General features: G+C 39.2%; 1 long non-coding RNA gene across 7 annotated transcripts in view; it reads right to left on the reverse strand.

The window, feature by feature from the left end:
* LOC135414758 (uncharacterized) overlaps positions 1 to 24,743 on the reverse strand; it is a 37,633-nt gene that overhangs the window by 10,095 nt on the left and 2,795 nt on the right. Inside the window, exons 2-6 of one of the 7 annotated variants that reach the window (XR_010430818.1) lie at positions 17,531 to 17,677; positions 13,530 to 13,678; positions 9,128 to 9,399; positions 7,361 to 7,475; positions 5,295 to 5,981 (exon numbers count right to left, since the gene is read on the reverse strand). This is a non-coding gene — a long non-coding RNA (uncharacterized LOC135414758). Of the gene's footprint in view, positions 1 to 5,294; positions 5,982 to 7,360; positions 7,479 to 9,127; positions 9,400 to 12,219; positions 12,724 to 13,120; positions 13,232 to 13,529; positions 13,679 to 14,053; positions 14,199 to 17,530; positions 17,678 to 24,743 lie in introns of those variants that run through there. The other 6 variants (XR_010430815.1, XR_010430812.1, XR_010430813.1 and 3 more) reach the window with 6 other exon arrangements.

Genomic DNA, 24,743 nt, shown 5'->3' on the forward strand with positions numbered 1-24,743 from the left:
TAGTCTCAGAGGAAATGGTTATTCAGAAGGGTTAGGCAGTGCTCCTATTCTGTTGTTGAAAAGCTGGGTCCTTGTAGCACAGACATGACTTCTGTTTTCAAAAAGTGATGCGAGTACACATATTTGTTGAGAATATTGATAGGATTGATACGACAACATGATGGGAGCCTTGGCCATGCACCTTCAATTGCATTTTGTTACCTATTCTAGAATCTATAGGCATGGCAAAGTTGGTCAACAGTGCTTGATGTATTGGCAGTTCTTGGATGGGTCCGGATAACCAGTATAATGTGGGCATCATTCACCCCCATTTGCTTTAGGTCATGCATTATTCTCCAGTTCATAGTTTCATAAAGCTGTGGAATAGCCTTTCTTTAGGACAACTTTTAAAAAAAGGACATAGCAAAAAGGATTAGATGTAGCCATAAATATGATAAATTGCTTGCTAGAAACTATATTAAATAGCAGCAATATCAGCCCAGAGATGAGTTCTGCAACAATCCTATTGCAAGCCTGTGTGGATGAATGATTCACTATGTGCTTGCTTTTCATGGACATCATTTAATGGAACATCCTATGTCACTAGTCATTTGCACTCCAAATACAGAAGACTTGTGTGTTGCTGTTTATCATTTCGTCACACTTTCCTCATTCTCCTATTAAATGATAGGAAAAGAAATCAGATAAAGAACAAGTTGTGCCTCCCACTCTTTTCTGTAGCACTTTATTCATACTCTTTTGACTGTCCCTATTGCGTGTTGGTTTTTTTTCTTTGGTAGTTTTTGTTGGGCTTGTTTGTTTGTTGTCTAGTCTTTGACCAGGTTTTTCTCACTGTGCTTCTCTGCACTGTAATCCCCCTGAGGGCAATTCTTGATACTCAGCTTAGTGCTGACTCCTGCATCAAGATCTCAAGTGCTCAAACATAAATTACGCCTGCATTTTGTGCAGTGGCTCTGTTTTCACAGTAGTCCAGGGACCCTCACTGAAAACCAACCTAGCAAGTAGAATCATGGATGAAATGCTCCCTGCCTGCACAGAGTTACACTATATGGAGTTAGTCCTTGTCAGAACTCGGTCCACTACTGCGTACAAACTACATACAAAACTTAAAAAAGTAAGGGTTCCACCAGGAATGACTCCTGCTGTATATTTCCAAAGGATGTGTCTTCTAAATACAAACTTCGAATGTTGGTATACGATAAAGAAACTCACGTATTTTTTTAAAGAACATTTGTTTGACCGCAAGTATTGCAGAGATGAAAGAATGAAATAGGGGACCAAGCTGCAATGATGAAACTAAACAAAGACTACCTATTCTAGACGCCTGTGGAAAAAAAGTCATAACAGGAAAGAAATAGCACTTCCTTTGACAGTGACAGCAAAGATTTGAAAATAGGAACAGAAAGTATACTGTCAAGATGACTTTATTATAGCCTGTTTGGGGATCTTTATCTCTTAAGTTGCTTGCAGCAGTGCATCTCATTTAGCTCCTCAGCCTCGCTGATGCACAGCGCTTGACCCTGTGCCTTGGAAATGTACTTGCTATCAGTCAAGCTTGTTTGTATTACTGTAGACCACTTTTATTTATCATAGTAATATACTTCATTTATATCCTTCAGTTGAGCTTTGCTCTCAGATTGACCCAGATGTTTGTATACTGTACATGGAACTATTGTTGCTTTTGTGGCTTACATTGACTGAAGAGCAGACCTGAAAAGACACTTGGGGCCAGGCTGTGTGGAAAAAAAAACCCAAACAGAACAGATGTATCAAGCTGCAGTTAAATTCAGCCACATTATTTACAACATCTCAGACAATACTTTTACACCTCAAGGCATTTATAGCAATTACTCAATACAGAGTATGTATTATTTTAACCCCTGGTTATAGCAGATTTGAGAGCTTGCATTGTGGTATGGTAATCATCACTAAAGCTATCCCAAGTCTTGCCTCAATGTTTAGGGGCGAAATGAGAAAGCTTCAGGCAGTAATCCCAACTTGTAAAACCAGCAGGTTTTATTTGGCTCTGATTACTCACCTTGCATATCTTCACTGATTTATAAATAAACAAACAGATATGCTTTAGTGTTCATGGTACAAAGCTATGTGAGAGCAAGCCATACAGGTATTGGCTGACCCCTCTTGCTCAGTGTACGATTCAGTCCCTTATGTGAGAGCACTGGGCTGGAAAGATGTGTCAGATTAAGAAGAGTAAGAAATGCTCCATGCTCTCTTTTTGTAAAGGTTTCATAACATTCAGTCTATGAGAAGCCTGCCCCCTGCTTCTTCCAGACTCTGGATATAACAGGGCTATTGCTAGAAACCAAATTACTGAGAAGTAAGGAGTTACCAGCTGGCAGATAAGCTGTGCTGCCTAATTGCGTGAATGCTCCTTGTCTGTTACAAGTGAGGAGTAAAATATATGAGCTGAAATTATTGAGGTGATTTGTATAGGAAATAAATATTTTATTTTACTGAGCCTCATCTCAATGCTACTTATACAAATCGCAACTCTGACCTTTGCAATGATTTAAGTTAATGCTTTTGTGTTCCACCTACAGATTAGGTGACATATACACATACAGCCAGCCACTGCAGCTCAGTGACAAATGTAAAGAAACTAATTATGGAGACTCAATTGCTTGTGATTATCTTCCCATATCTCATATTTTGTTCAGCTTGTGTCTAAAGTGATTTTTCTATTTGATTTTCCACTCCTGTATGTTTATCACTCTTATTTATTGGTTTGCAAAGTCCTTGAAGAAACCAGTGCTCTGCTCTTGGAAATATCTTAGTCAAAACAGTCTTGAGACTTTTCTACCTCTGCTCAGTTGGTTGATGTGATATATGACTAAAACTCCTGCAAGGGCTTTAGACTTCACAGATGGACAACATCTCTAAAAGAAGTGAAAAGAGAAAGCAAAAAGTAGAGACATTCAATTGCTACAGCACTTTTCTTAAGTGAAATCCTAGGGGCCAGATTGTATGTCACTCCACATTGTGTTCACTTAAGTTACATCACTGGAAATTGTAAAGCAGATGTAATTTGCTTCCAGCTCTCAGTACAGCAGCACTTTATATTACCAGCCACTGCTGTTAGGGGCCATTGAAGAATCGTGCAAGAGAGTTTTTTTCCCCTCCCTTAAGGGTATGAAATTGTCTCCTGAAAGAAATGGTACAAGTGTCATTGCATGTACTTTCTCTCATTAACTGAGCACTGGGACAGGCTTGAAAATGTATAGCAGCCTGGCGACCTGGGGGTCTCTTCCAGCTCTAATTTCTGTGATCAAGAAGAAGAAGGATAGAGACAATATTGAATTATGTTCAAGGCACAAGGATTCCTGGAGCTGATTGTCTCTCCCAGGAAAATGTCAGTCTAAAAGATTTTCCAGTACCTCTCACTAGCAGGTTTGACATGTGAAATTCAGATGTTTCTCTGGGCTCTAGCTGATGTCGTTGATAATATTTATTATCACAAATGTCAGGATACTGTCCCAGTTGCTTCATTATTGAACTTTTTTTTACATGACCTTCCACAAGATTGGTCTGCAGTGGTTTGTGAAAATTCATAAGGTCTAGAATGAGCTTCCTGTGGTGACAGGACAGCAAATTAGAAATACTCTATCTCCACAAGTCATATGGTCAGCAACACCAGGACCCATAATACAACTCTTCTGGAGTTCCTTTTGCTGTTTTCTCTCTTTAATCTTTGACCTAAGCAGTTCAGGCTGAATGCTTGGGATGCCTTTCTGATAGGTTTTGGGGAGTTATATTTAAGTGCTTGCAATGTAGGGAACTCAGGTATAAAAGGTTGTAAACCTACCTCTGGACACATTTAGACAGAGCTTTCAAAACAAATAGGACCTCTTTCATTGCTCACTTGACTCCAGACAATGTTAGTGATATACTGGTTGATTCTGCTTTGCAAAGATTCAGATACCGCTTGAACGCTTCTTTGAAAATTCTGAGCTAACAGAGAAGGGAGAAGGAAAATACTTCTTTGATAACCGTCTTAAAATACTATTTATCAGTATGGTAAAGAACTTAGGAGTCTACTTCCTCTCATCTTTTCTTTGAGATGGCCACGTGCACTTCTTCAAAGTTGGTGTTGAAACCACCACTTTAGTAGCATTTTAACTTAGTTTTGCTTCACTAGGATGACAAACACGTGCGTTTTAGAAAAACATCCTTAGCAATCGGGAATTTTTTCATCTAGATTTGCTTTCCTCATGTCCCAGCAATAGTACAGCCTGCTCTCCTGCTGCTAATGCTGACTAGATGTAATAGATGTTTTCACTTGTCTTTTATGGTGTTTTCTCAGATCCAACAAACATCTTAGAATCAGGAAATGCACAAAGAGACATCTATTATTTTATGATACTTCCTTAATTCTAACCATTATCAAGGCTCCAGTAATTGTGCCTATATTTTTTTTGGCAAGCTAATGCAATCAACCCTGCTACTTCAGCTTATTGGTTATCAGTATGGGAATATCATGTTCTGACGAAATTGTTAACCGTTAATAGGGCATAGTGCTGAAATATTAACTCATTTTGTCTCTCCGGGGCATTCTAATCAACAGATTGAATAGGACTTAAAATGTATGTGTGGAGAGTCTACAGTACATAGCATACCAAACTATGACTTAAAACACACTCTGAAGAGATCCATTCTTTTCATATGCAATATGTAGATTTTTGGGAAAGGTCATAAACCCTTCGAGCCTGCGCAGTGGATTTTTTAGGTGAGACACAGCGTGCGCTGAACTGAGCCCACCCTTTAATCCTGAGGTTCATCTGCCGGGGCCGAGCAAAGCTTGGACAGTGGTAGCGAGGTCCCCAGGACGTAGCTGGATTGCCATACAAGGCTGACGAGCTCCAGCTGCCCGGGGGGCCGGGAATTGAACCCGGGTCGCAGCGGTGCGAGTCCTGCACTCTAACCACTAGTGGTTAGAGTGCCTGACTCTCACCACTGCGACCCGGGTTCGATTCCCGGCCCCCTGGGCAGGTGGAGCTCGTCAGCCTTGGTAGGCAATCCACCTAAGAGAAGGTCACTCTAAACAAACCTACATCCTGGGGACCTCACTGCCACTGTCCAAGCTTTGCTCGGCCCCGGCAGATGAACCTCAGGACTAAAGGGTGGGCTCAGTTCAGCGCACGCTGTGTCTCACCTAAAAAAAATCCACTGCGCAGGCTGGAAGGGTTAATGACCTTTCCCAAAAATCTTCGCTCGCGAAGACTGGCCATTATATATATGTAACTGGAAAGAGGATTAGAGACAGAATGTTTACCGATCTCTCACATGAAGATGTAAAAAAAGATGTCTACTACTGCACCATCAATTGTTTTATTCTGCTACTCTGGAAGAGATGTAAGTTATAAAAGAAATACCATAATGAACTTTCCATGTAGAAGAGCTAAATTGAAAAGGAACTTCCACTAGAGTGTATTATGCAGATCGCCTTATTTGTGTCTCTCATATGCTTCTGCACAAACACCAATCTTCTTGCTCTTAACTATCTTGCCACTTGCTACTTTAATCAGTAAAATAAATTCTAGTGTAATGCATGAACCTTTAGTGAGCTTCCACATTTCACCAATCATTATAGTAGCAGCTAGAAGAAAGGCCCTCTTTCGTTAAGAAAACCAAAATACACCACAGCACCCTTCCAGATGCCAAAAGGTGCTAGTTATATCTCCAATATTACCTGTCTGTCATTAACTTTCTCTCTGGAAGGCCCATCCTAAGGTATAAGCCAGAATCAGAATACCTGATAAGTTAGCTGCATAGTTTTGCTGATAGCTTTTGTTTTGTTTTAGAAGAGAGCTTCAGCCATCTCTGTGTACCTCTAGGCTGATTTCTGTCTGACTCTTTACAAAAAGTGGATGAGGTGAACATCCTAGGGATGATAAACCAAAGATAAGATTTTATCTTTCTTGCCAGCTTCTATTTCTGCAAGTTACTGAGGCAGCCAGATAATCCTGCAAAAAATGAGGTAACTCATAAGGAACATCACAGTTTGAATGGGTTTTGTCTTTCATTTACGTGACAGTGCCTTAGATGTGTTCAAATGCCATTATTTCTGTAATCTCCATGACACACAGTTCTGATAATTAAAAGAGATTTCTTGCCCTTAACCTCTTGTTTTCACAGTGAGTGTGTTAACATGAAGCATTGCCCAATTGCTAAGTCTAGGTATTGATTATTTCAAGCTGTACATGGACTAATATAGTTTTCCTTGTGGACAGACTAATGTATTTGTCCACAACAAAGGATCAACAGATGTACATCTTTTCTTCAGAGCTCAGAGATTAATTTTTAGGAGGAAACTAGACAAAATGACTTGCACTGCTGTTAAGCAGTTTCTTTCTTTGTTTTCTTTCTTCTCCCACTGAGGGGACCAGTTATAACATAATACTTCTATTTTTGCCACAAGAAAGGTAGGGATCCTATGCTTCAGCAGAGGAGGAAACACAAGCTTTGTAGAACAAAGAAAGCTTGTGCACTTTTTATTAAAAACTGCATTTTACAACTGAAACATAACCTGCAGATAAAACAGCTGATATGGCTATTTTGCTGGTTGTTAAAGGGTTTATACTACATTAAATTGACTCCCATGGGTTTAATTTTTCAGTGCTCTTACAACCACCAACGTTTCTTATTGAGAAGGTCAATAGGCACAATGTGAAGTCTTGTAAATCATTGCCTCGCTATTTTTGTAATATATAATGTGACCCTTTTCACACACCTTAAAATTATAAACCAGAGCACATACTGTATATCAAACAAATAAATCAGCTGCTATAAATACAGTCTTTCTTTTGGTTCTGGACAGATTAATTCTACTGCATTTCATATGTTTTAAATTGTTTTTGGCTTCACAGGCAAGATCTGTTTTTGTATTCAGAAAGCAGAGACCCTGGATTTAATCTGTTTTAAAAGCTTAATAGAAACAAAGTGACCCTGAAAGCATATTTTAAAATTATTCTACTAAAAGCTTTAACAACTATATTAAATAAATAAAAAAAATTAATTAATAAAATCTGGTAAGCTGATAGAAACTTTTGAAGTGAAATTTTGAAAAGGAGAAAGAACAAGTGAGAATTAAGCTTAACAGTGACCTGATAACCTATTTAGTGCTCCAGGGATGCTTTTTTCCACAGGTGTGTTCACTAGCCATGTTTCACAGGCAAACTGAAATTCTTGATGTGACATCTGGGAAAACTGACTCACTGAAGGATATGTTTTATAATGGAAAACTGCAGTGTTATGAGGAAAAAGTTGTTTTAACCAGGAGACTGTTTACTCAGCTACACAGAAAAGCAGGATATTTTTACTTCATATTCTTGTGTGGTTTTACCTCATATTCTTCAAGCCTATTACCACCTGCATATCAGGTCCATGCTTAAAATCTTCTGCATCAGTCAATAGTGAGAAATTGATGTCCTTGGTCTTAATTGTCACAGTTTCTGCCTCTGCTGTTGGAGGAAAAAGGACAGATCAGAGGCATTTGAACAGGAACATATGTAAGAAAGGCAAATTATTAGAATTAAGGTAACATAGCCTTTAAAAAAAAAGAGCTGCAAAAGCTCTGAGACCTGTGAGACTGTTTCCACAGTGTCAACTCCACCCTGCAGAAGACTTTTCTCAAAATATCCTTCAGTCATAGTGAAGCGACTTTGGCGTTGGACACTGTCAGTATGGGTGGAGGAAAGGAGGCGATGTATTTGTTGCACATGTGCCTTTCACAATGCTAGCAAATTCCATGTTGTGGACCTGAACCAACGATGAGACGTCCCTTGAATTTCAGCTGCGTGAGTGTTGTACAAAGGCTTCATAACTGTGTTCCTATGATGACCTGATTATGCTGCTACTGAATTTGCTGCAGAAGTTAAATATGAGAATTTGTCTGTTTCCTATTTACATTTTTATCTATTTTATTATGTCTTCATCACCTTATTGTCCTAATGATTCTTTTGTTCTTCCTTCCTCTATTTCATCTATCCCAGATTTTTACAGTATTCATTGTTAAACATTCGTGGTTCATGCTTACTGCAGTTTTCAAGGACTTGGAGAGACACTCTGACTGAAAGTCCAGCAAGAATGTAGTGCAGAACAAACATGAGGTTGTTAGACCAGCAATGAATGGTCTTACAGGGTCCAAGACAGCTGGGAAGTGCTGTTTATTGGTAAGATAGTCTTTTACCTAGCTCCATAAAAGAAATCAAATTCAGAGTGCAATGCTTCTTGCATTGACTTGTATCCTTGTACAAGGCCAGGCAAAATTTGACATGACATAAAATACTTCCCCATGAGAAGAATTTGATATATCTATAGATCATATCTAGGCTGACAGCCAAGGTGTGATCTGTACAATTCCCTGACATAGACTTGCATTATTTTTTAGAGAACACCTTTTTTTGTATGTGGTAAGTTATAGCTGACACTGTTCTACAAAAAATTGTGTTCAAGTTATTCTGTAACCGTAATTAGGGAAAAGGTACTGCTTCTTCTTTGTGGTTCATTTGATGTAAGGGCCAAAAAAGTTTGAATTCAGTGATCTCTTGATCAAATCAAGTCTGCTTGCGGTTGATACTCTAACCATTTTAATTCATGAAAATAATCTGTATGCTTACATTTACTTTATTTCAGGCAGAAAAATCCCTTTGATTTGAACATCTAAGAGTTTTCCTCTTCCTTTTCCTCCACCTCTCCAGGGAGCTTCCCCAAAAGAGTTGTCAGATGTGCCCTTCAACTCCCAGCCTTTTCTCTACAGTTCTTCCAAATATGTAAAGTAGACCTGGATCTCAATCTGATTCATGTCTGGTATTTTATCTCAGAACATGTTTAGAGGCGGAAGCTGAGATACAAAATGCTGGGAGTCCATGAGTTACAGCATGTAGTATAAATATGGAAAATATTTTCTCCCCCTTTTTTTTTTTTTACATTCTAAAATATGCATTTTGCATAAAAAAAAAAAAGAGAAATAAAACTTACTGTACAGAATGGATACAGCTGAAAAATAAGGCATAACCCCAACTATTCTTGGTTCTCAATCTTATCTGAAAAATTCCTGAAATTTAAATGCAGATCTAATGATTTTAGGATAAAGTTCACCTTTTTTTACCTGTGTCAGTCTTATTAGACTTATTAGGCAACAGGCAGAACCTGATGAATGGGAAATTCCATCTGAATATGAGGAAGAATTTCTTTACTGTGCAGTGACCAGGCACCGGAACAGGTTCCCCATAGAAGTTGTGGAGTCTCCCTCACCGGAGATATTCAAGAGCCGTCTGGATGCAATTCTGTGCCAGGTGCTCAAGGATGACCCTGCTTGAGCAGGGAGGTTGGACCAGATGATCCACTGTGATCCCTCTCAACCTGACCCATTCTGTGATTCTGTAATATAAACACTGTGATAGGAAATGGCCTTCCTATGCCAATACCCACTTTAGCTGCAAAAACTGGGCTCAGCATCATCTTCTCTCTGTTAATTTTCTTTTCCTTAAGAACACCCCACTCCAAAACAAAAAAAACCCCAAACTCAAACTTAATTCTTAAGACCTTTTAAGCTTTTACTCCAAAAAAGTTAGTCCCTCATAGTTTGGTAAAAATATAGTACCTCAGTCAATGACATAACCTACTAATTTCAAATTTAAGATTAGTTGTGGGGGACTTGGATTAAAATGCATTTGTAAATGTTACTGTGCTAGGCGACAATATAAGAAGAATTTTACACATTAGAGCTTTACATGAGATTTTTGTGAAAATATTTGGCAGCGTCTTACCAGTATATCTAACACATTCCTGTAAGCCACAACATTTTAATTGTCACACAAGGAAAATAAAATACAAACATTAAATATGTGAACAGTTAGTACAGTAACAAAACCTCAGGTAAGATTTTTTGTAATCTAAAAAAGGAAAGCAAAGACTAGAAAATTTATTAATTACTTTGCCTTTATCAAATTTCCTTTAGAAATTTGTTTTATATAATGAAATATACATATTTCATATGATAGAAAAATATTTTACTGACAATGAAATATCCACAATCTCGCAATAAATACAGTCGTGTAAGTAGTTATGCCTTAACTTCAAGATTTTTAGGTGTCAGTAATAATTACATGATGTATTAATTTATTTTTCTATGTTAAAGAATATGCAATTGAGTTTGACTGACGTTAGCAAGCCTGAAAGCTTGTTTAAGCTTTCAAAATACTTCAAAATACTAAAATAATCAGTTTTTACAGCTTTCAAAATAGAATTTCAAGAACATTGGAGTTTTCCATTGAAAATAGGTGTTCTAATATATACAGTGATGTTACTAGACAATTATGTAATTTAAAATGTAGTTCAGTATCTGAACTAACCTGCCCTCTCTAATCTTTTAACATTCAAACAATGTTGAATGCTAAAAGACTTTCATTAGTTGAAGCAATGTCATATTGATTGAGTGTAGTAGTCTTTTGGGAAATTTCTCAGATGTTTAATCAAGACGGGAGCTCCCAAGGGCACAGGAAGTTCCTGTTCTACCCTGTTGGTTGTGGAGGCCATGGCAAGATCTCTTCATTGATCCTGGCAATCATTCACAATGTGCATTGTATGTGGGTGTCTGAAATGGTATAGTGCTGAAAAAGTCCTTATTATTCATTCTTGGATTTCAGCTCCAGGGTTTTACAGGTATCAATGGTGTGGAGCGCAAAGCATCTGTGGCAAGGTGGAGGGCCTAGAGAATTGCAGAGGTGGGTCTCTTTCTCCTCCTCCTTGAACCCCCTTTTGTCTCCTTCTTTTTCTATTGCTTGCACTCCTAAAGATATACATGGCACACTGAAAGAATGCTTGGAAGGTTCTGTAACATTGTACTTTCTCATCTTATTAGGAAATCAGCTTTCCTATGGACTTCTGTTTTTCCTTTGCAGCTGTATAAACAGGAGCTTGTGGGCAGTGAAAATTAAGACTCCTCCCTCCCTCTGTCATTTACCATTTTTAGGGTATCTGGTGGGCCCATCAGACCTTTTGCTTTATTGAATTCTGTACAGTGTCAAAATGACATGTTACAGTGAGATGTGATACAGCAGTGTTCACAGTGACCCTCTGTGAGGAGCACAGGGAGGAGAGACCAGCAGACCTGTACCAGAGGCAGCCTGGTTATTCTGGGCTGCACAAGTGCCATCTGTTAAGGTGGTTTCCCTATCTTGTCTCTGAGAAGATTCAAATCAGTGCTGCATAACTTCATGCCACATAGTATTCAGGGACAGACCTATGCATGGCTGGCATTCTAATAGCCTTCTCAAAAGCAATTTTTATTTCATTTATTTTTAGATTCACCAAAGGTGCCCTAGTGACTTACTTCGGTGCAATTTAATAAAATGAGGTGAAAAGCGGAATCTCAGATAGACAGGCCCCAGGCTATATTTGCCTTTATCGTGAATAGAGGCAACACTTCCCCGTGCCAGTCCAGCGTAAATAGGAAGCCAAAGTGTTTGGTGAAAAGTTGACTTCATATGTGCAGCTGAATTGTGGCAGATACCATCAGGACAGTGCCATTAGGATGTAGGTCCCCGGAAGTTAGGGCAGCCCCTGGGAAAACCAATACCGAGGGACCCTCGGCACAAGGGCTATTCTGCATGCCCTTGGTCAGTGGTTAAAGTAGTGGGCTTGCTGCTCCTGACTCATTCAGACATCCCCTCCAGGAAATTTTAAGAGTCTAATTTAAAACAAGAGGCTTGAATTTGAGTGCCTAAAATGTGAATCAGGAAATGTTGGTTTTCAGAGATGCTGAACAACTGCAGCCTCTGCTGAGCTCAAAAAGCACAAAGGGCGGCAGCCAAATGCTGATCTGCAGGAGAGTATTATATTTGAAGCCCAGCTACTCACTTGCTGCACTGGACTTGGATTTGGATGCTTCACTTAGGGAACCAGTAAATCATTATGGCCTTTGACACTGAATTTTGTGTTTCAGTTTTATATTCTATGAGGCAATGATAAAATTTACCTACACTATTTTGAATCAGGAAAAAGCTATCAAATGCACCATGAGCTGCATCATTGCATAACTGTACATTTTTGTTGTGATTATATAATAAAAAAATAATATACCATGCAATTAAAGAACACTTCATCTTTAAAATCCCTGTGATACCAATTTCTTTTTTTTTGTGGGTAAACTGTGACAATATATGCATATGTTTAGCAAAATGCCCTTGAGAAATAAAATAGCATGTGAAACTCATTTTTTATTTTGTGGTAAACTTCATAACACTTTCTCAAATTCCATCCATCGGATGGATTTCCAGTTTATTTATGTTTGAGAAATAACCTTATAACCTACATGTGACAGTTGTTTGGGTTTTATTAAGTGCCCTGCTCACTGGTTGTTTTGTAGCATTACTCACAGATAATTGTGTGCTACTACAGAAAGCCAAGAAAAATTATTATTCTGTATTTAACTATGGTGTCTTCCTTTAGCCCCATGTCACTTAGAAGCATCTTGCACCAGGATGGTTTTGCTTTTAAATTGGAAAAACAAAATTGTTTTTTGGTTTTTCTTCTGTAGTTGGCTCTGGTATTCAGTGCTTTGGAACAGGCAGCTTTCTTTTCTGAAAACAGTTTGCCAGCCCTTTAATTGGCTTCTGTTTAAAGGAGTATTTCTATGTAGAAGCTGCCACCTTTATGAAGAATGTGGAGGTAAATTGATTTCCATGTAGAGTTCAAGGAAAGCTGTCAGAAAAGGAGGAAACACATTGCTGGCATTAGCCCTCTAAAGAATTCCTCTGCTGGGAATCAGGGAAATAACTAAACCTAAATGAATTTACTAATAAGGTTAATTTAAAAATTATTCTAAAGGATTGTTATTACTATTATTATGAGAGAGGTTTATTATAACTTTTCCTATTTTCAATCTCAAATGCCAGCAGTAATGACATTTTCCATGAGAATGATACTCATTATAGCGCCCTAGGGCTGTGCACTCTCCTCACCTTTTTTATCTCTGACTCTCTCTGCTGGTTTTAATTCAGCATAAGGTACAATACAAATGTCCTTTCATGGGACACAAGCCATTGCACACATGCCAGCTTTTATGAAAGCAATTGAGAGTCTGCATGTGAAAATGCACCTTTGGCTAAAATAGTGTCCACAGCAATGGAACTGCCAGATGTTTCATAGACACCACTGATGTAAGAATACTGGAAAAGATAATGCTCCACATCACAAATGGGAGCTTTGGCTGAAGGCAAAATGAAGAGAACAATTAGTATTCCCAGCATAATGGGACAAAACAAATGCTGCAATAGGTGTTCCATATTATTAAAAGGTATTGTGATAAGGGTTCTTCTGCAAACACAAAGGCAGAATTATGCAGAGCAAGGTTTTAATCTCAATTATTTTTCATGCCTTTTATTGACAAATAGCTAATGAAAATTACATTTTCACTGTATCTTAATCAAGCATTGCTAATGAAAAGCCCCACTGTTTTGCACATATGTTGCATCATTTCATAAAATTTTCATCAGTGTATGACTTACCAAATAAAGTTGTCGCTCAGGCCTTATTTCCTGTCCATCTGCATGGACACTGAATTAATGCTGAATATTGTCTGTGTTTGATGAGGTCTCTTCAAGATCTTTGTTCTGCCACCTTTAATGCACTCCGCTTGAGGGACTTCTCTGATTTCCTATTGTTACCAGGAAAAGATACAATATTACAAATGTGTCCCTGGCCTCATCTAATTTATACCTGTGAGAATTTTTTGCAGGAGTGAAGAGAAATTAAAAAATTGGGGAGATTCATCATTACTTTACAAGACTCCTAGTCAGAAGGGCTTGCAAATGTAGAAAAATACATATTGTTTGTTCTGTGTTTTAATAGTAAAACTGAACTGTTAGTATTTTAAGTAGTTGTCATAGGCTCAGGAAACAAAGAAAAATTTAACCTTAAAGCATCTCAATGAGTGCAGAAAGACATACTAATTGCAGTACAGTATTTACAACTTTGCAGATTAGTATCTGCATTTCCATTCTACAACAGAGAAATTGCAATCTGATCTTACACTTTTCTTCTGGATGGGTCCAAGAGCTGAGCTATTGCATAACCCTTCACCTGGATTTTGTAGGACAAGGCTGGCACAGGAGTATGTTCAAGGATAAGGCTCAGCAGAGCCCAGAGGCATTTCCCTGATGTCCACTCCAAAGCACCTGCACCTCAGAGAAGGTCAGGGTTAAGAGGCATCTTGTCTTTGGCACACCTATTGGTCAACTTAGACAAGTCCCTACACATTGTTTTATATTTTCTGAATGCCAGTAATACTCAGCCACATGTTGGTTGCCTGTGGAGAGGTGAGACCCGTCAGCATCATATGGGAATGTAGCCTGGGGGCCAGTATTTAGCCTGCTGCCAATCCTAAATCCTTTATGGGCTTCACCCCTCTGTCTCTAGTTTTTATCCTCCTGTACTACCCCACATCAAATATCATAGGTCATTTTTAGATGATTTTTTTGCTGGTTTTTGTTTGTTTTTTTTTTTTTTTTTTTTTTTTGTTTTTGTTTTTGGTTTTTTTTAAAGTATTTTTCTTCTCCTCCAACTCTGTGACTCTCCTGCATAACATTTGCCCTGGGTAGGTGAATTTCTTCTCTCCTATCTCCTTCTCATTTACCACACAGAATATCAGAGCTGATTGTTACTGGGGTCTGAGAACGACCTGAAACAGAACAAGAAACCATTAACATTCTTCAAGGAAAAGTTATATGCAGGGAGCCAGGATGCTCTGTTCCGTTTCAGTAAAACGAGGCATCACCAATGAGATGGCTATAAACCAGCTCATGGTGCCATGCCATTATTCCCATCTCCCCTGCACACTCATGATGAAGTACAAGATCTGTCCTAGGTCACACCATTTTCAAACATGTTAAAAGCATAGTGAAATAAGCACAGAATTCCTATTGCTCTGCATGGTTGTGATTAGATATAGCTACAGTATTATATTATTTTAGGATTTTGTTTTATTTGGAGAGAATGCAATAGGAATCACAACTTTAGCTGTCAATTACAGCTGTATTCTAGAGTGTAGGCAATCTCAACTAATAATAAAAATACTTAATGAACACAGGTCTTCTTGTTGGATAACACACGCAAGGGGATTGTTAACCATCCTGAGTTTTGCCTCAAGCTATGTAAGGGCCTTGTAGAAGCATCGTGGATTAAAAAGGGGTTTCCCCTGGAGTTAGAAAATGGATAACTCCAGGGGGTGGTGTTTTTGGTGTTGAACCAATCAGCACCCCTGCAAAATTAAACATATCACAACAGGCCAGAAAAGAAGAGATTACGTAGTTGGAAGAGAGGTAGCCATGTTTTGAGACCACAAGGAGAGAGGGGCCAGGGAGCTCCGCTGGGGGCCAAGGCCCCCCAGCCCCCGGCTGGGGTTGTGGAAACTTGGAACAGTGTTAAACTGGGCCGAGTACTGTGGCCAAGAAAGCTGGGGGAAGTTTCTTTGCTGTGAGTAGACAGCCAGAGACAATGAAGTGGCAGCATAAGTAGCACTGAGTAGAGAGCTGTGGCTGAAAGCCAAGAAGATAAGAGGGAAGCAGCAAAGATGGCATGGAGCCAAGCTGAGAGACACAGAGCTGTCCGATGGAGAGAGAGAGAGGACTAAGCTTAGTAGAGACTGTTTGGGGTGAGACTTGGCTTTATTTCCCCAAACCCTTGAGACCCCTTTTGGAAGGAGGGGATGGACTTCCATTTGAAGGGAGTTCTGAAATGCAGAGATGTCCTGGAGCTGGACCAGGATGGCCAGAAGTGAATGTTGACTGTGGCGATAACAAGCTGTTTCTCTCGAGGCCCATAGATGAGACCTTCGGTTGGAGCTGAAGGGCCAATAGGGGTGAGCAAAAACCCCTGTGTTGTAGTAAAGAGAGAGAGAGAGATTTTCCAGCTGTGACAACTCCAGCTACGACTGCTGCCTTGAAGAGGACAGACACTGCTGCCCTGAGAGTGGAAAAGACCTTTTCTTCTTTCCTTCTGAACTTTTATTGGAGGGAAAGGAGGGACTTGATCTAATGTAAATATATTGCTTTACCATAGGAGAGATAGTTAGAATTGTTGTATATAATGTATTATAATATTTATTGTGTAGCAATAAATTTGATATAATTGCTAGTAAATTTGATAACACATGCTAGTAGATGTGTTATGTCTGGAAAAACTCTATCACACTGAAGCAAATTGTGGGAGGGGGCTTGGAAATTTGGAAATTGGATTTTTTAAAAGTCTCAAACCGTGACAAGAAGATATTATTTTGTATGTTAATGTTTGTATCATCAGATGTTCTTATTTACACATTGCAAACTACGTTAAGAAATATAGTTTCTATGTGTTTCCTGCATTAAACATACAATCCTCTTACTTCCACTAGTGAAGCCATCTTCATAAGTGTTGAAGTTCATAACTAGTCACTGTTTTTTGGGAAAATCTGACTATGTTCAATATACTGTGATGTTGATGAGTCCTTTGGCACCAATGGAGTTAAAGTGAGCCATCTTCTCACTTCAGGTGAATGTCCTCCCCAAAGACCTTCAGGAGAACAAGGCCAGGACTCCTCAGGACTCATTATATGGGTTGAAGGGCTGGCTGAAGCAAGAGAGAAGGACTGCTCTTCAGTCACTGGAAGAGGAGCTCAGTTAAGAAGCATGTTTTAGAACCCTGGGCAAATTCTGTGTGTAGATGTCGGCCACTGCCTATGGTTGCTTTTTTCATATCTTCCTGAAGTAAAAAACTGTAGTTCCAGAGTATGTCCATATGGCCAGCTTTGTTGACTCAATCAAAGGGACCAAAATCCCTTAGTTACTGCACTGTATGCCTGGAAATTAATCCACAGCCTCTGAATCAGAACAAACTACATAGGTCTGTTGAGAGGCAAACTTGGACACAGATCAGAGGATAATGTGTGCCAGAGTTCTCACCCCGACAAGCACACACAGATGTGTACAAATGCGAACTGATAGGCAACACTGAACTGGGGACTAATATGGACATATTTTGGAGGGAATTACTCTGAAGTTTGTCAGTGAATGAGACATCGGCCCCAAGGGTGAAAGGTTTAGGAAAAGGCAACCAGGAACAAACCAGTGCTACAGTCCATTGAAGCAGAGGACACAGGGAATGAGGAACTGAATCCCCTGACTAGCGAGGGAGTTCTGCCTAGGCTTCAGGTCTGCATGTGTGTGCACAATGTGAAAGGACACCAACAATACAGCAACACAACTTTTAAAAGGAGCCTTTTGCAAGAAGCTAAAGAAGCTATGGACTACATGACTTTCATGGGCTGTCTCATAACAAAGCAACCTGTCCAGCTAAATTGGAAATAACTATCCGGTGGACCATGTAGCTGCTTAATAAAACATGCAATGGCCAAGAATGCCGCACTTTTGATCCATTCCTGGCTATTGCCTTAACCTTTTCAAGTGGTGCTTGTTTATTGCTCTTAATACAACTACCTGTATAAGAAACAGTGACTAGTAACACAGCGTCTTACCTTAATTTATACCTCTTCAGTTGCATCCCCTAGAAGCTCTAAACATAGTCTGGAGATGCCTGTTCTCAGCAAATAAAACAAGATCCATGCATGATTTGATTTTCATGCAGTCTCTGAGATAGAACTTGATTTATGTTTGATGTAGTTCTCACAAAAAAAAAAAGAAAAAAGAGAAAATTAGTATGCAGCAAAATGCAGGCACACAGAGAGCTGGACACTGTTCAGATTTAATGTTTGCCTGTTTCTGATTTATTAACCTAGTACAGATGCACCTGTTTCTTTTCAGCAGTGTCCTATTCTCTCTCCAGTTTTCCACTTGTACTGCCAGAGGCACAACAAGAATAGCTGGCTTGCCAAAATGTGCACAGTACCTGCTGGCTGGGGAAGGATGAGGACCTAAAGTGGTCACAGTCTCATTTAAACACAGGGATATTCCTGCATCCTACAGCAGCAACTAAAACCATCACACTTTATTTCAACAAAGTGTTTTAGCAGAAGAGCAGATAAAAAATTGCTATTGATGGAGAAGAAGAGGAATCATAAGACAGTAATTCTTCATAGTTCTTCTATGGGTTCCCTGGGTAACCTCAGTGAAGTCACATGGACCATGGTTTTCAACCCTGCATTTGTGAAGTTTTGTAAAGCTCGGCTTCACACTTGACCCTACATTGGGTCTTAAGCATTCAACATGTGCAGCTCAGTACTCCACAGCCCTATCAATGGATAAGGATAATGTATGGGTAGGCCAACACACTCACTTCATCCCATCATTCACACAAACACATTCTGTTGCTGAGGGCTACTTGCAAAGAGAATTAAAAGACTATTTCTCCTGGCAAGGAGCAATATGACAGCTGAGCTACAAAGCAAATTATTTCTCTTTATGTAGTTACTTATCACCAGGTCAGGGATCTCTCCTTTACATCTAACAACTGTGTGCTCACTGAAAACCAACAAGCTAAACCCAAGCTCTTGTAAGATTTTATTTTAATGAATCCCCCCCCTCCAATGCATCTGAAATTCAGCTGAAATTGCCAGCTTCCCTAGTTTCAGATCTGAACAACAAGGTTTGACATGGCTTAATGCCCATAAACAATCAAAATAAAAAATGCTTTTCTGTTTTAAAGTGTTGCACAGCTTGTGAGGAGACTTTCTGGAGATGGACTGTATCCCCAGATACCATGTCTGAGGATGAAGGAACATGTGAGGAAAGCAAATCAGAGGCACTAAACATTTTAAGGGATTTCATTCAGCTAACATCCTTCCAATGTTTCAAATAGCTGCAAGAACTTCTCTGCACTGGCCAGGGTCTTGTGGGGCAGAGGCAATCTCATGGCCACCTTATCTCAGGGGGAACCAGGGTAACTGAACCCCCAGCTGCCATCCTCCTTGTAACTCCTTCCACTTTCTCAAGGCTGGTGAGCAGCATCTGCCTCCTGTACCAAATAAACCCCCTGAAGAGACACAGGCAGCATTGACTGCGAGCAATGCAAGGCAACAGTGCTTTGTGCAAGAACACATGCTTTGTGCTTCACAGGCATTGCTCATGCTGATGAAATTGTAATTCTTTCTGAGTGGGGATATGATCAGTAAGAAAACTTACTGCAAGAATCAGTTTAAATATTTAGTTACTTTGGTTATTGAAATAAGAAGTCTGAACAATTTCTGAACCTACATAATATTCTTGTGGGAGAAAATTCTCAGTCTCTGGAATATATGGATGTTCTGTTCTGTTGTGGAATAAATACAACTTTCCTCTAACATTTTAACTAAAGATTTTCTGAAAAATAACAGAATAAACCATATTAAAAAACCTTTACCCCAGGCTATTATAATGAAGAAAAAGTGTTCCAAATGTGAACTAATGAAGTACAAAGTAATGAATATTTAATTTGTATAATTTACCAAAGTGCAGTTAGGAATCCAAGTGACATTCTTTAAAAACAAAGTGTTCATTAGGCCTTTAGTATAGCTTGCATGCAATCGTTAATTTTTTTCCCATATTATTATTACTATGGTATTACACAAAGGTGAATGAACATCTCATGAGAGTGTCTAGAAGGTTCAAAGGAAAAAAAAAGGAAACGAGGAAGGCAGTGGTGTCTATTAAATTTAAATAAGCTACCTGTTTACAGTGAAAAAGATAAAAGAGTAAGCACAGCAGAAGAGCAACTGAGAAAAGGAATAGAAAAGGTAATTGAGTTTTACATTATGGGCTTCTTCACTTGGCAATGTGAATATTATTGAATTAGCTCTATTACTATAAAGATTACACAAAAGCAGAACAGTGTGAAGGCTTGGTATGAAACTTTAACAATATCAATGGAGGTGAGATAAGTGCTACCAAAACTGTGCACAGGAATGTATCAGAGAAAGAATATAGTGGGATTTTTTTTTTAATAGAACTGAACTATGGTGTGATGTGAATTTTAATAGGAGCACACAGAAAAATGAAAATGGGAACAGCTAAAAAAGTCCATGCACAAAGGGAAGGATTTCACAGCCACAACCTGCACAGTAAATATCAAGAGGTGAAATATTTGTATTGAAGAGAATGTCCTTCATACCATAGCTTTATTTAACAGACTATCCCTTGACACATCCTCTCTATCTCTAGCTTAACAAGTTGACTCTGGTACAAGGTCACATATTTACCTGAAATATGGATTTCACATTGTTTCATACGTTCTAAGTGAGAATTAAAGGTCAGCAGACTTAAATTACTGAATGTGTATCTAAAACCTGTACTTTTTTTTTGACTGCAGAAGACTGAATCAAAGTGGCGCTGCATTGTTTCACTCTCTTTTCCAACTTTTCCTTCTTCACTGCAACCCAAATTTATATCTGTTCCTTATACATTATTTACTTAGCTACTGACACAGATTTTTCTGTAAAGCACCTCCATAGGGTGTTTAAGTAACCTCTAAAATCATAGCATAACACACTTACTATCTCACACTTTTCTTCCAGAAGGTACCATGGATATCCTGTAAAAATAACTGACTTAAAATCAGGCTGCTTTTTCATTACCTCACTGAAACGGAAGAGTGGGGCTGCTGCACAGGAGTGCTTACTCTGGCACCAGGGATCCTGATTAACCATAAGAAATACTAGTGCCTCAGGCTGGCAAGAAAGTCTAATCAGGTATTAAAAGAACATTATTTTGACAAATTATACATTCCAGGAGTGTATATAGGCAGCATGCTGTGTTCTGCATTTTGTCTTCCTCATCTCTGAATGAAAGAGTGAATTGCCCTTGCCACGGGTCAGCCCCATCTATTCCCACACCTTACTCAGCATTGTAAGTCAGCAATGCAGCCTAACGGAAGGAGTTTTAGACAGCTGGCAAGCAGAGTCCAGGGGGATTTCCTGCCTGTTTGATGTAATTCCAGTCCACCTGAACACGGAGCAGGCAGGTAGTAGCAGGTTCCTGGTAGCCTCCCAGGAGCTCAGCCCTGGCAACTTCAGGTGTCAGCAATGGAAGTGCCCAGCAGGGTGCTGGACTCATACCCTCCATTTAGCAAGCTGTTTGCAGAACAGGGAAATGCAGCATGGAAATGTACGAATGGTGATCCATGAGAGACTATGACAGAGAGTGAAGCAATTGAAAAAGTGAAATTAGAGGAAAGATGCAACCTACTATCTAAACACAACAAGCGATGGGTCCTGAACATAACTGTATATGAATGGACAATTTTCGTGTTTCATCACAGATATCACAGAATCAGAATCACAGAATCAACTAGGTTGGAAAAGACCTCTGAGATCATCAAGTCCAACTATGACCCAACACCACCTTGTCAACTGGACCACAGCACTAAGTGGCACATCTAGTCTCTTCTTAAATACCTCCAAGGACTCCACCACCTCCCTGGGCAGCCCATTCCAATGTCTGATCACGCTCTTTGTAAAGAATTTTTTCTTAATGTCTAACCTAAAACTCTCTTGGCACAGCTTAAGACTTTTGTCCTACTGCTGGTTGCCTGGGAGAAGAGACTGACCCCCACCTTCCTCCAATCTCCTTTCAGGTAGTTGCAGAGAGTGAATATTTCTCTTGTTGTCTTAATTTAACAGAAAAGTGAATAATTCCCATCTTTTGTTCCTCAAAGAGACCAGCAGTGATGTGACAATAAGGAAGCTGAAGTGAGGCACTAGGATCTGGAAAGCAGAGATGAGTTGAGTCCATAATAGCTGCTACAGTGCAGGGAAATGTCATTGACCTCACTGCTCAGGAGTGTATTAGCCCGATGCCAAAAGATGAGCTTAATTTACTACCTCAGTTTGCAGCAGACTCCATTTCCATGTGCCATAGTTGGGCATATCAATATCTCTCCTGTCAGGAGAGTGCAGGGGTTTTTTTTGCCATCCCTGTGGTAATGCCTACTCCCTTATGCAGGTTTGTCTCTATCCCATCCAAGCTTTCTGTATACATTGGTGAGGAAATAACAGCATCAAGTTAACAGTACATGGGCTTAACTGAGACCTGTCATGATGATAATTGCTTCACGTTCTTGACCATGTCAACAATCCAAATGCAAACACCATAGAAAGTGTTGTAGCAGGGATTAGGCAGTCTCTGAATATGCCAGACGAGACCCAGCAAGACCAGGTTTTGCATATGTCAGGTTGTTACCATGGAAAAGACAAGACAAGACAAAGGAAAGTTGGTGGCATAGAGAAGGACATGGATGTGCATAAGGAACAGCACTGAACAGGCATGAGCTGGGCATGGTGAAGAGTGGAGTGGTGTGGCCAGGGCAGCTGGCCCCAAGTCAGAAAGCAACTACTCCATACTGAGCATTCGCCTTCCAGTCAGCACTGTGTTTTAGCCAAAGCCAAAACTGGAACTGAAATGTGGCCAGTGCCTATAAGTAGCCCTTCTCCTGATGAAATAACAATGGTGTTTTGATGAGTAGAACAGCAGATGGACATTTTGGAGAAAAACTTAATATAAAATGACAAATTTCTATGTTGGTGACAGAGGGGCTTAGGTATTATCCAAACATCATCTGAAATAGTGGCAAAAGAGAGGTAAATGGCTACAATGCGAGGTATGGATCCTGAATATCCAACCTCTTCTTACAGGTTTGCTCTATCACTGCACCAGTTTTACCAAGAACTGTGGACTGGACCATTTTGCAGGGAACTATGTTCTTCTGGTTTCCCAAAAATGACCCAACAGCAATGTTGGTATTGAAACAAATGGTGTCTGATTCTGCTTGGCAGGGAGTGGGATATTATTTTTTACTGTTAAACTGTGGATGAAATGTAAATATTTTCATTGTGTCTAGTGCTTCTTCGATGCAGCTGTGCAATACTCCTCAGCTGAGCAATCTCCTGAGAGTGGTGTTTGCTCTTTGGCCCTTGGGACTTTTCAGGGTCATGGTGGCAGCATGCAGCTCTCCCTTATAGTGGGATTTTGAAAAGGAATGCTTCCCTACTATAGCTCCAGAAATATAATGAGTTAGACCAGGGTATAAGTAATTTGTATTGATGCATTTCCAGCCCCAGGGTTGGGAGACCCCCTAATTCCCTGCTTTCTCCCTCTAGCAGAAAATGGGAGGAGTTCCCACAAAAGAAATGGGGAGAGAGCGCAGACTTGAAGGTAAGCCTGGCTCAGATGAGAAGATTAAAGGTAATTTGCTATTCACATTGAAATGACTTCGGAGCAATGTTCTATAAATATTAGATATTTCATCAGTTTATTTTTATCATATGTAAGCATATTCCTTCTCCTTCCTGAACATAAATGAACTGACTTAATCCTACTCTTTTTCATTTAATAGAATTATTATTCCTTTTGCATCTCCCCTGCTGCTTCATATCACTGCTGAGTATTTATTAAGAACTGGTAAATTCATGGATTTTGCTGGCTTGCCAGGTACAGAAAAATACAGAAAGTGGGCAAAGGGCAATCTTTTGCACTTACTCAACAGGGAATGCTATACCACACTATTATTTAAAGAAAAGTAGTAAAATTGTTGAAATGAAGCAACAATTTTCATATCTCATGACTCAATCTTGCAAACGGCTGACGCGGCAGTTTGCAAAAAAACCTGGGATGATAAGCAGGAAGACTGTGGCAGTTTCAGTGGCACAATATGACATTATGGGAAACACTCAGGACCAGGAAACACAATTTTTTAATATGTTTCATTCTGAGGATAAGTCTAATAATTTTTCTCTGAAATACAGAGTTTACATTGCAAATTGAAGACCCTAGTCAAAATGCTCTCCTCAGTCTTCCCCATTCCCAACACCAATTTCCTTTTATTTTTTTCCCCCCATTTTTCTTTTTTCCTTATTTTTCTTTTTTCCTATTTTCTTATGATAAATCCAAAATCTTTCACTTTCTCCGGGGACCTACTTTTTAAAACTGTTCTCCAAAAGAGAAGATAAAGACCCCACTTCTCAAAAAAATCTGTACATTTAATTTGCATCTAAAAGATGTGGGCTCATGTTAGCATGTTTGATATTTGCAAATTCAAAATGTGTCTCGCAAAACTTCTCCAGAAAGGAATTGCATTCATTGTGCAGGGAAAATTCTCAGCTCATATTTCTAGTAAACATATCTTGCAAACCAGTATATTATTTTGATAATTTTGTTTTAATGTTATGACCACATCTTAATTATAATAAGTAACAACATATGTAAAACCTTTATCATGTTAAAAAAAAAAATATTTTTTTCAAACACCTGAATATATGTAGGAGTCATCCAAATTGTGAAAAATGTCCAGGGAGACCTTCAGAAATAATTAAGAATGTTTTATTCAGGTGTTAGTAACATAAGTGAGCCAAAGGTGGAAATCACTCGTTCACCTCCCCTTGGTACTGAGATTACTCTCTCAAGCCTAGTCTCTGGCTCCATAAAAAGGCTATCTTTGTTTCTCGCAAAAATATTAAACTGTCGCATCAGAAAAGATGACACCCACATAGATCACTTGAAAGATTTCTCATTGCTTCCAAAAATGCCAAGCTTCACTGTGTGCACTGGGAGTGTCTTCTAAAGAGAAAGGCACCAGGTTCCTTCTTCTACCTGATTACAGCAGAACTAAAGTTGCAAAAATGAACATAGAATACTTCAGGAGAAAGAATTGAGGAAAGATATTATTGTATCACTAAGAAATTATATCCCGCTGGATCAGGAAAAAGCCTCCAAAATTGTAGAAATGACAAACACAGAGTGAAACTCTCTAATAATAGGATTTAT

This window comes from Pseudopipra pipra, chromosome 5 (genome assembly GCF_036250125.1).
Source record: "Pseudopipra pipra isolate bDixPip1 chromosome 5, bDixPip1.hap1, whole genome shotgun sequence".
Taxonomy (NCBI): domain Eukaryota; kingdom Metazoa; phylum Chordata; class Aves; order Passeriformes; family Pipridae; genus Pseudopipra; species Pseudopipra pipra.